General features: G+C 40.2%; 1 long non-coding RNA gene across 1 annotated transcript; it reads left to right on the forward strand.

The window, feature by feature from the left end:
* Positions 1-315: 315 nt before the first annotated feature.
* LOC141417519 (uncharacterized) lies at positions 316-7,381 on the forward strand. The gene is made up of 3 exons (XR_012442150.1): positions 316-340; positions 2,169-2,228; positions 7,298-7,381. It is a non-coding gene; the product is annotated as an uncharacterized lncRNA (long non-coding RNA).
* The last annotated feature ends 3,310 nt before the right edge of the window (positions 7,382-10,691 follow it).

Consider the following 10,691-nt stretch of genomic DNA (forward strand, 5'->3'; position numbering starts at 1 on the left):
TTTAGAGCAGGTTACAGAAATGGGGGGGTTATAGCTTGTCCCATACATGGTCACATATTATTTCATTGGCTATTTTAACCTCTGGGGCAAGGTGACCCTTCTCTGCTCTCGCTCCAGGTGCTACTTGACATTCCTCAAATCAGCTTTTTTGTTGTTGTTTCACTGTTGCACTCATTACCTCTCATTATCTCCCTCATTGTCTCTCATTATCTCCCGTCTCCCTCCCTGCCTTCCAGCCACAATGCCAGGTTTGGCCACTCACCCCTATACATAAAGAGGCATGTTGTAAGCAGAGAAAGATTTACTAGATGGCTTGGGACATTCTGTAGGAAGAGGCAAGGTAAGCACTCAGCCCATCTTCAGCCATCTTCGGGGTACAGACATAAGCTATAGGTTTAAATAGACAAAAGAACTAGAACTGGGGGTAGGGGACAAACAGCATGCATAGTTAAACAGTGCCAGTCACAGATGTGGTCTGGTTGGTCATTATCTCAGTCCTTTTTCTGGGAGAGGTTTATGTTATCTGGAGTCCAGCCCTACTGTTGGGGGTAGTTTCAGTTTCTTATCACAAAGATGTTATCATCTGTCTTTCCTGGAATCCAAAGTGATTGCAAAGAGAATGGCTAGAGAAAAGATAGATACAAAATGAAGAGAAGCCATGTGTTTCTACTGAGTTAGAGAGTTGGAACTGAGTAAGGAGTCCATGTTTTTCAGCAAAAGCAGTTTGAGTACCTCTCACAATCCTAGCTATGTTGGGAAGGATAAAATAGGAGAATTGTGGTCCAGGCTGGCCTATGCAAAAAGCATGACCCTAAAAAGGTAGGCTAGAATTAGAATAAGTCTGCATCTCATAGAACATATATGACTTGGTATTGTATTTCAGGTTGAACATTTTCTCTTTCTCTGAGCCTTCTTTTCAACTGCAAATATGTGTAGGTTATTCACACCCTGACTCAGAGACAATTCAAACCACCCTCACCTGGCCCAGGGACCACTCATTCCCCTCCTCTGTCATCAATTATTGGTTGAGAATCACTTGGTTCTTCCCTTCCCATAGGTCACCATAAGTCTTAAAAGCACCTGGAAAAGAGAAAGACTGTCTGCTTCCAGCTTCCACCTGGTCCCACCACGCCCTTTTGTAATTCCCCTCCTAACTTTTAATAAACTCCATTTATAGCCATGTGTCCTGCCCTGGATGCTTCTATGTGGGACACAAAGAATTGGAAATCTCTGATCAGAGAGACTGCACTGGCTGATAACACTATCTCCAAAATAACCAGTATAAAAAAGGATGGAGGCATAGTTCAAGTGATAGAGCACCTAGCAAGTGCGAGGCCCTGAGTTCAAGCCCTAATACCAGCAGAAAGAAAAAAAAGAAAGGAAGGAAGGAAGGAAAGCAGCTGTGCAGCCTTTTCCACACCTATATGGAGGTGAAGGTTTCCTGAGATGTGATGGAAACTGTCTGGATGCTCAGGAGGCTGTTGGCCACACAGAATATTATACTGCTCTAATTATTACTGTGCAGCTCAAAGCACAAAGACATTAGACTATGCTTTTCTTTTATTTCCTCAAGGACTTTGGTTATTTTTACTTATCACATTAAGATGAGAACTGCATTTAAATACAATGTGGAAAACACAGAAAAATTATTTACTTACACATCATCCTGTAAATTAACCCCTGGACATTTCATGAAGGAAAGCAGTTTTTGGGTAGATGCTGTCAATCATGTTGTGTTGGATACTGTTTATGCAATTTATATTGTACAAGGAAATATAATTAAAATACTAAGATGTCACAGATAGCAGAGAATGAAATGTGTAAGGAGATAAGCTTAAGATGTGATGAAATATTTATCTTTTATACTTTTAAATATTTATCTGCAATAGTTATTTAGGGATAGTGATGAAATTAGGTGTATAGTTTTTAAGGCTTGGATGAAAGGAAATAATTCTTGCAAAATGTCTGGTTCATAATAAGTTCTAATTTATGGCAATTTACTTTTGATAGTCAGAAAAAAGCCCCATCATCAATTAAATTTTGAGAAATTTTGCTTAAATAAAATTAAACAGATAACTTTCCTGCAAGCCTTCAAACAATTTTTAAGCTAATACACCTTGTGACTTACTGGAATACCCATAATTTGCTGTCATATGCTCTGAATCCAGACTTATATGAACACAGAACTCCTTCAATGTGAACAGCAGTGTTCCATGGAATACATGTTGGTAAGCACCTATTCAATACATCCAGAAGTGCAACTGTGGGAAAATGCATGAAGTAACACATTTTCAAAGCCAGTGTTGTTAATACACATTGTATGAAATACAGACTCTCACCCCCATCCACCTGTTGTCCTTCAACTACTTTTACTTTTGCTTGAACTTGTTCCTTTCATTACTTTTTGATCACTTGTATCTTTGTACAGTTTTGGCAGGGGGAGGTCTTGCCAGTGGATGTAAAACATATTTTCAAAGACAGTCTTATTTTTATTATTTCTCTCCTTCTATTTGTTTTGGGATTTGCTTGTTCTTGTTTTTCTAGGAGTTTGAGATGTATCATTAGGTCATTGATTTGGGATCTTTCAGTCTTTTTAATATATGCACTCATGGCTATAAACTTTCCTCTCAGGACTGCCTTAGCTGTGTCCCATAGGTTCCGGTAGGTTGTGTTTTCATTTTAATTTCCTCTTTTATTACATCGATGATCCATTGTTCATTAAGTAGTGAGTTATTTAGTTTCCAGCTGTTTGCATGTTTTTTGTCTTTACTTTTGTTGTTGAGTTCTACTTTTACTGCCTTGTGATCAGATAGTATGCACGGTATAATTTCTATTTTCTTATATTTGCTGAGGCTTGTTTTGTGCCCTAGGATATGATCTATTTTGGAGAAGGTTCCATGGGCTGCTGAGAAGAATGTATATTGTGTAGAAGTTGGATGAAATGTTCTGTAGACATCAACTAGGTCCATTTGATCTATTGCATATTTTAGATCTTGGATTTCTTTATTGATTTTTTGTTTGGATGACCTATCTATTGATGATAATGGGGTGTTAAAGTCTCCCACAACCACTGCGTTGGTGTTTATATATGCTTTTAGGTCTTTCAGGGTATGTTTGATGAAATCGGGTGCGTTGACATTGGGTGCATACAGGTTGATAATTATTATTTCCTTTTGGTCTATTTCCCCTTTTATTAATATGGAATGTCCTTCTTTATCTCATTTGATCAATGTAGGTTTGAAGTCTACTTTGTCAGAGATAAGTATTGCTACTCCTGCCTGTTTTGGGGGGCCATTGGCTTGGTAAATCGTCTTCCAGCCTTTCATCCTAAGCCTATGCTTATTTCTGCCAGTGAGATGGGTCTCCTGTAAGCAACAAATTGTTGGATCTTCCTTTTTAATCCATTTTGTCAAGCAGTGCCTTTTGATGGGTGAATTAAGTCCGTTAACATTAAGCATTGGTACTGATAGGTATGTGGTGATTCCTGTCATTTAGTTGTCTTAGTTGTTTGAAGGTTTGATTGTGTGTACCTAAGTTGAGGTTACTCTCTACTGTCTTGCTTTTTCTTTCCCTGTGGTTTGGTGCTGCCTGTATTTTCACGGTTAAGTTGGGTTTCACTTTCTGTGTGCAGAATCCCTTGAAGAATCTTTTGTAGTGGCAGCTTTGTGATCACATATTGTTTTAGTTTCTGCTTATCATGGAAGACTTTTATTGCTCCATCTATTTTGAATGATAGTTTTGCTTGGTAGAGTATCCTAGGGTTGAAGTTATTTTCATTCAGTTCCTGGAAGATCTCATTAAAAGCTCCTCTTGCTTTTAATGTTTCTGTTGAGAAGTCTGCTGTGATTTTGATGGGTTTACCTTTGTATGTTACTTGTTTTTTCTCTCTTACAGCCTTCAATATTCTTTCCTTAGTTTCTGAACTTGTTGTTTTAATGATGATATGTTGTGGAGTAGTTCTATTTTGATCTGGTCTGTTTGGTGTCCTGGAGGCCTCTTGCATCTGTATTGGAATATCTTTCTCTAGATTTGGGAAATTTTTTATTATTATTTTGTTGAATATATTACACATTCTCTTCACTTGCTTCTCCTCTACTTCTTCGATGACCATGATTCTCAAGTTTGGTCTTTTGATGGAGTCGGTGAGTTCTTGCATTTTCTTTTCACAGGTCTTGTGTTGTTTAATTAATAGTTCTTTGGTTTTTCCTTTAATTAATATTTCATCTTCAAATTCTGAGATTCTGTCTTCTGTTTGTTCTATTCTGCTGGATTGGCCTTCCGTTTTGTTTTGCAGTTCTGTTTTGTTCTTTTTTCTGAAGTTTTCCATATCCTGGGTTGTTTCCTCTTTAATGTTGTCTATTTTTGTCCTGAGTTCATTTATCTGTTTATTAATTGTGTTCTCTCTTTCACTTTGGTGTTTATACAGTGCTTCTTTTGTTTCCTTTATTTCTTCTTTTGCTTTGTCAAATTCTCTATTTTTGTTGTCTTGGAATTTCTTGAGTGTCTCCTGTACATTTTGGTTGACCCTATCCAGTATCATCTCTGTAAAATTGTCATTGAGTACCTGTAGTATGTCTTCTTTTAAATTATTCTTGTGGGCTTCATTGGGTTCTTTGGCATGGTTTATCCTCATTTAGTTGGAGTCTGGATCTAAATATCTGTTTCCTTCATTTTCCTGTGGTTCCTGTACTAATTTTTTGCTGTGGGGAAACTGGTTTCCCTGTTTTTTCTGTCTTCCTGTCATTGCCCTTGCTGTTGTTATTGTCCCTGTACTGTGTGGAATTAAGTATTTTCTGGCTTGTAATAATAGCACTAGTGATATTTAGAATGGAAGGGTGAGAGGGGATGGAAAGCAAAGAAGTTAAAGGAAAAGGGAAAAACAAATAATCAAGTAGAAAAAAAACAAAACAAAGAAACAAACAAAAAAATTTTCAAAGATATAAACAGGGAGATCAATGTCCTGATCAACCATAAGCTGAAAAGGCATTAGAGAGACAGAGAGTGGATTGAAAATAAAAAATAAAAAGAATAAAGATAATAAAAATAAAAAATAAGTAAATGAAAGAAAAAATATATTAAAAAAATAAAATAAAACAAAAACAAAAACAAAAAAACAACCTCCATGTTCAAATGCAATGAAGTTTCAGTCTTAATAATCTTGATGTTTGTCCCTCAGCTTCCAATGCTGGAGATGGTGCCTCAGATGTTGTTCTGTAGTTGTCTCATCAAAGGGGAAACATAAAATAGAACAAAACTGCACAAAACAAAACAAAACCCCTCCACAAACTGTCCCAAGTTCAAATGCAATACAATTTCACTCAGTTTTTCAGCATGCAAGTGTACTTTGGTTGTTTTCTCCTCAAAGGTAGGGAGAGAGAAAAAAAGGATTCTGGAGACAGTTCTGTGAATGGCTATCTGTGGCTAGGGCTTGCTTGCCTGCTGCTGTCAGTCTGCTGTTGCTGGCACCGTTATTTATACAGATCTCTGGGGTGAGCTTAACATTCACCTGGCCCCACAGGCTTTGTTTACTCAGAGTCCTGTGTGCGAGCCACTGCTACAGGCTTTCCCCTTTCCAAGCACACTGGGGGAGGTGACACAGCACCTGGTTTCTCAGGCCTGCGTGTTGTTTACAGTTCACATGGGAAGTGGGTCTTCCCCCCTCTCCTGTGGAGTTTTCCTCCCACCACCACTTTTACAAGCTTTCCCACTTCTGATTGGTGGGCATGTGCTGCTGCTCCTGCTGGCCAGTGTGTTTATTTACAGCTCACATGGGAAGTAGGTCTTGCCCCCCTCCTGTGGAGTTTTCCTCCCTCTGCCACTCTCACAAGCTTTCCTGCTCCTGGTTGCTGGGCATGTGCTGCCACTCCTGCCCTTTCCGGCCAGGCCCGGCTTGTTTATTTACAGTTCCAGGAGGGATTCCCCTCCCTCCCCCTTCAGCTCAGGGTGCCCCACCCTCTTTGCTACATGTCTTTATTGTTCTTATTGCTTATTACTCAGTTTCTCTTTTTTCCCCGGGTGGGGGTCGGTCTGTCCGGAGGCTATGCTGATTAGGCCCAGGGTTGTCTGTGGGAGTACTACATACTGCTTAGCTCACCTTCTCCATGTCTTCCCAAGCCATCTGGGTGCGGCCATCTGGCAGCCCATGGTCCCTCCTGGTTTCTCCATTTAACGTGAAGTGGAGATGCTCTGCGCAGGCTGGAGGTGTGGAGGGGTCAAAGTTTTGCCTCTTCTCGGTGGCCTTGCCTGCAAGGTGTGTCTCCAGCATCTCTACAAGATTTCACTTTAGGAGGCACGCTTTCTACTTCCTCCCTCTAGCCACCATCTTGGAATCTTCTTGCATTTTCTTTTCACTGATCTTGTGTTGTTTAACTAATAGTTCTTCTGTTTTTCCTTTAATTGCCATTTCATCTTCAAGTTCTGAGGTTCTGCCTTCTGTTTGTTCTATTCTGCTGGAATGGCCTTCCATTTTGTTTTGTATTTCTGTTTCATTATTTTTTCTGAGGTTTTCCATATCGTGGGTTACTTCCTCTTTAATATTGTCAATTTTTGTCCTTAATTCATTTATCTCTTTGTTTATGGTGATCTCAGTTTCAGTGTGGTGTTTATTTAGGGCTTGTATGATTTCATTTATTTGTTTCTGGGTTTTCTCATATTCCTTGTTTTTATTGTCTTCGAATTTCTTGAATGCCTCCTGTATGTTTTGGTTGACCATGTCTAGTAACATGTCTATGAAATTCTTATTAATTACTTATAGATTTTTTCTTTCAGGGTGTTCTTGTGGGCTCCTTGGTATAGTTTACTTTTGCTTTGTTGGAGTCTGGATCTAGGCATCCATTTTCTTCTAAATCCTGAAGTACTTTTTTGGGGGGGAGAATGGTTTCTATCCCTTTTTCTTCTTCCCATATTTCCACTAGGTACTGTTTCTGTCCCTGGAGTATGTGTAATTTAGTATTAGCTGTGTTGCAATATTAATACTAACAAAACCAAGAGAGAATGATAAAAAAGAAAAAGAGAAGGATAGATAAAAGGAAGAGAGAAGAGGGGAAAAAAGAAAGAAAAAAATGGGAGAGATGGTGGGTGATCAAACAGCAAACCAGGCAGCCACATCCTTAAAGAAGGAGAAAAAAAATGGGAGACATGGTGAGTAATCAAATAGCAAACCAGGCAGCCAAACCCTTAAAGAAGGGAGGAAAGAAAAGGAAAAAAAAAATCACCAGTTCTGGAACAGTAGAATTGCAGGCAGTCTTAGTTGTTCTGTTTCTCCTTTATCATCCAGTCCTGTCTGTGTGTCTCTTAGGCACGTTTGGAGCCCTCTAGTGGCAGCCTGAGTGGGAGCTGGTGGAGCAATTATTGGAAAGCCTGTAGAGCTGGGGCCTGGCTTCACCTGAGGGGCAGGGATCCCGGCAGACTGGGGTATGTCATTGTCTCACGCCAAGCTGGTATCTGGCCCCAAGGGGTGGGGATTCTGGTGGGACATGGCTCCAGTCATCCCATGCAGAGCTGGGGCCCAGTAGAGCCTGAGGTCTGGGGGGCCAAGGGATGGGACCCAGTGGGGCATGGATCTGGTGCAGGGCTAGGGCCTAGCACAGCCTGAGGGGTTGGGATCCTGGTGGTGGTGGTGCATGGATCCAGCATGGAGCTGTGGCCTGGTGCAGCCCATGGGGCAGAGGGCCCAGTGGAGCAGAGCTGTGGCTCTGGAGGGCTATGGGGTGGAGATTTGGCAGGCCGGCTGTCCTTTTATTAGATCATGGCATGGAGAAGCCTTTCATGATCTAAGGGTTTAGAGTACCATATTTTTGGCTCTCTCTGGTGTTTTACCTCAGCCAAATGTGTCTCCCATGTCTCCACAGGGTCCCCCTGGTTCAGGAGCTCACGAGGTCTGCAGCTCTGTCTTAGTCACCATCTTAAAGATCCATAAAGATGATTCTTGATGGAACCACTTGTACATTTGCCTGAAATCCATTAATTCAATCGTGAATTATTCATTTAATTAATCAGGTATAAAATAGGCCTGCCAGTTTATGTAGTTTAGATACATATATAATTATTATATTTGCCCTAGGCATTATTTCTTTATTTAGTATTACAAAATTATATTCTAGAAACAGCTGTTGCAGTCATCTGGTTTTATTTCATAGAGAAAGAATTGTGGTCTAGAGAGGGCCACTTATCAGAGGAGATTGAATGTTGAGGCTATGTTGGAACCCAGAACTATCAGCCCAAGGCCTCTGGCTCAGGCACTGGGGCCTGGTGCCCTGCACCAATTGACAATCCAAGGAACTCCAGATCTCTGGGTCCTTAAACACTTCCTATGAGAAACCTTTCATGTTCCCACCTCCACCTGTGTGCCTCTGACAACCCAGTGCCTGTTTTGTGGTGATCTCAGCACTGCCACCTCCAGCTCACTTGTAGCAAAGTCAGAAGCAGGGATGGTAAAGACACCCACACTGTGGGAGGAAAGTATAAAGCAGACTGGAGGCTGGCATGCAGCTGCTTCTACATTTCTGTGAACTTCAGAGCCTAGGAATTAGTCTCTGGGCTTCCACATTCCTGATACTGGTAGGGCAGCCCCTTTCAGGAGAACATAGGCATGATATGCTGGTAGGTTCTGTGGTAAACACTAAGTGCCTTTGTTGAAGTTGCTGATGATTCTGATGAGAAGGTTTTGGTTCTTGCACTGTGGCGAGGAAGAATTCAAGCAGAACATGTGACTGTAGTGAGGGCAATAAGAGTTTTATTATAGGAAATGGGGAAGGGGATTACCTGTGGGGTCTCTGCCAGGTAGTATGGAGGTGCCCCATACAGGAAAACGGAGAGAATTTTATTTTAGATCATTTTTATATCATCCTTAAGTTGGAGGTGGGGAGAAAACCTCCAATAGCCTTGGTGGGTGGTGTGGGCGGACTTATGCATGCATCTATGCTAATTCTCAGGTACCCTAAATCCAAGCCTCTAATTTAACCTAACAAAGGATTTACAGTTGGAATAGAGCGCTTGGGCTCAGAAGGGATGGGTCAAGGAGTGCTGTAGGTATTTTTTAAAAGTCCTAAACTATCCCTAACTCCTAGCCTGCCTCACCTGGATATCTGGCAACTACTGTTCAGAAGTTTAAAAAGAAGCACTTGTGAAGGGGAATCAGTTTATGACAAAGCAACTTTCAGAGAGTTTTTATCTCTCCAACTACTTTTCTCTTTATCAATTACATAAACTCTTAAGTGCCTGCTTATTATGAAAGATTAATTCTAGGGCTTCTTCCCTCCCTCCCTCCCTCCCTTCCTTCCTTCATTCCTTATCTCCCTCCCTCCCTTCCTTATCTCCCTGCCTCCGTTCCTTATCTCCCTCCCTTTCTTCCTTCCATCCCTCTCCCTCCTCTTCCTCCTCTTCTTGTTCCTCCTCCTCCTTCTTCTTCTTCTCTCTCTCTCTCTTTCTTTCTCTCTTTTGTGTCAGGAAGCAAAGGTTAACTTATATGACATGCATGGTGCTGCAGGTCTCAGAGAATTAGAGTTTAACAAAACAAAAAAGGGTTTCTCAAAATATGTTCCACGGAACACATCTCAGAATATGCTAGTAAAACTAATCAACCAAAGTCAGAGGTTCTGCTCTCTTTATTGATTGAGGAAATGTCTTGAATGTTACCTCTTAGACTTACAATGTCTATTAGCATATTAAAATCCTTAAATGTTACATATGGTATCTACATCTTATAGACTTACAGTGTCCATTAGCATATTAATATCTGAGAAGAACTCCAGTAATGAACCATTAACATGTTGTTTAAACTTAGTGTTTTCTGTGAACACAGTGGAATGTTTAAATTTTCTTATTGGTTTATAATGAGAAAAGCTGTAAAATTAACTGAGCAAGCATTTTGCAGTACTAGGGACTGAACCCAGGGCCTCACATTTTCCAAGCAAGCTTCTAAGTTATGCAACCAGTCCTTTTGTTTATATTTTGTTTTGAGACAGGGTTTCCCTAACTTTGTAGGGCTGGCCTTGAACTCACCACTCTTGTCTCTGCCTCCAGAGTAGCTGAGCCACAATACCTGGCAACTTCAGGAAATTTAACAGAGTAATTTAATGTTTTCTGATCTCAAGAAGAAATACTTGGCAAAACTAGTCTTTTAAATCTTCATTTATATGATAATTTTGTTTTCATTCTATGTTATAAGAAATCAGTTTAACACAAACTGGAAATGAAAAAAAAAAAAAAAAGCTCTTCACCACAGGGAATTTGAGAAGTGCTGGCTTAAGCCATTATCCCCAGACCTACTGGACCAAAGAAACCCCATTAAGCTGCCCTGTTAATAGCCTAGGGAACTTGACTTTTGCAGACTGTATTGGGGAAACAGAATGCAAAAATGTAATCAGACTCAATCTACTTTTTTAAAGCATTTCAGGTTCAAATTTTAGAATCACCATTTTCATCATGGAAAGCTGGGTTGTGACCTTAGTTAACAAACTCAAGTAGGAGACAGGTCAGTCAGACTATACGGTCTGCCATGACAAGAGCCATGAAATCTGCTCAAGGAGTGACATTTATGAAAACAGTTTAAAAAGCAGAAATAAGAGATGATGTCCTGAGTGCTATTTAAAATTCTCTGCTTAGCCTCATACTTTAAAGAAACTTAAGACTGTAATGTATGTTATGAAAATTTTATTTCATCTTATAATTTCTCCAAATCTGAGTTGAAA

Source organism: Castor canadensis, chromosome 2 (genome assembly GCF_047511655.1).
Source record: "Castor canadensis chromosome 2, mCasCan1.hap1v2, whole genome shotgun sequence".
Taxonomy (NCBI): Eukaryota; Metazoa; Chordata; class Mammalia; order Rodentia; family Castoridae; genus Castor; species Castor canadensis.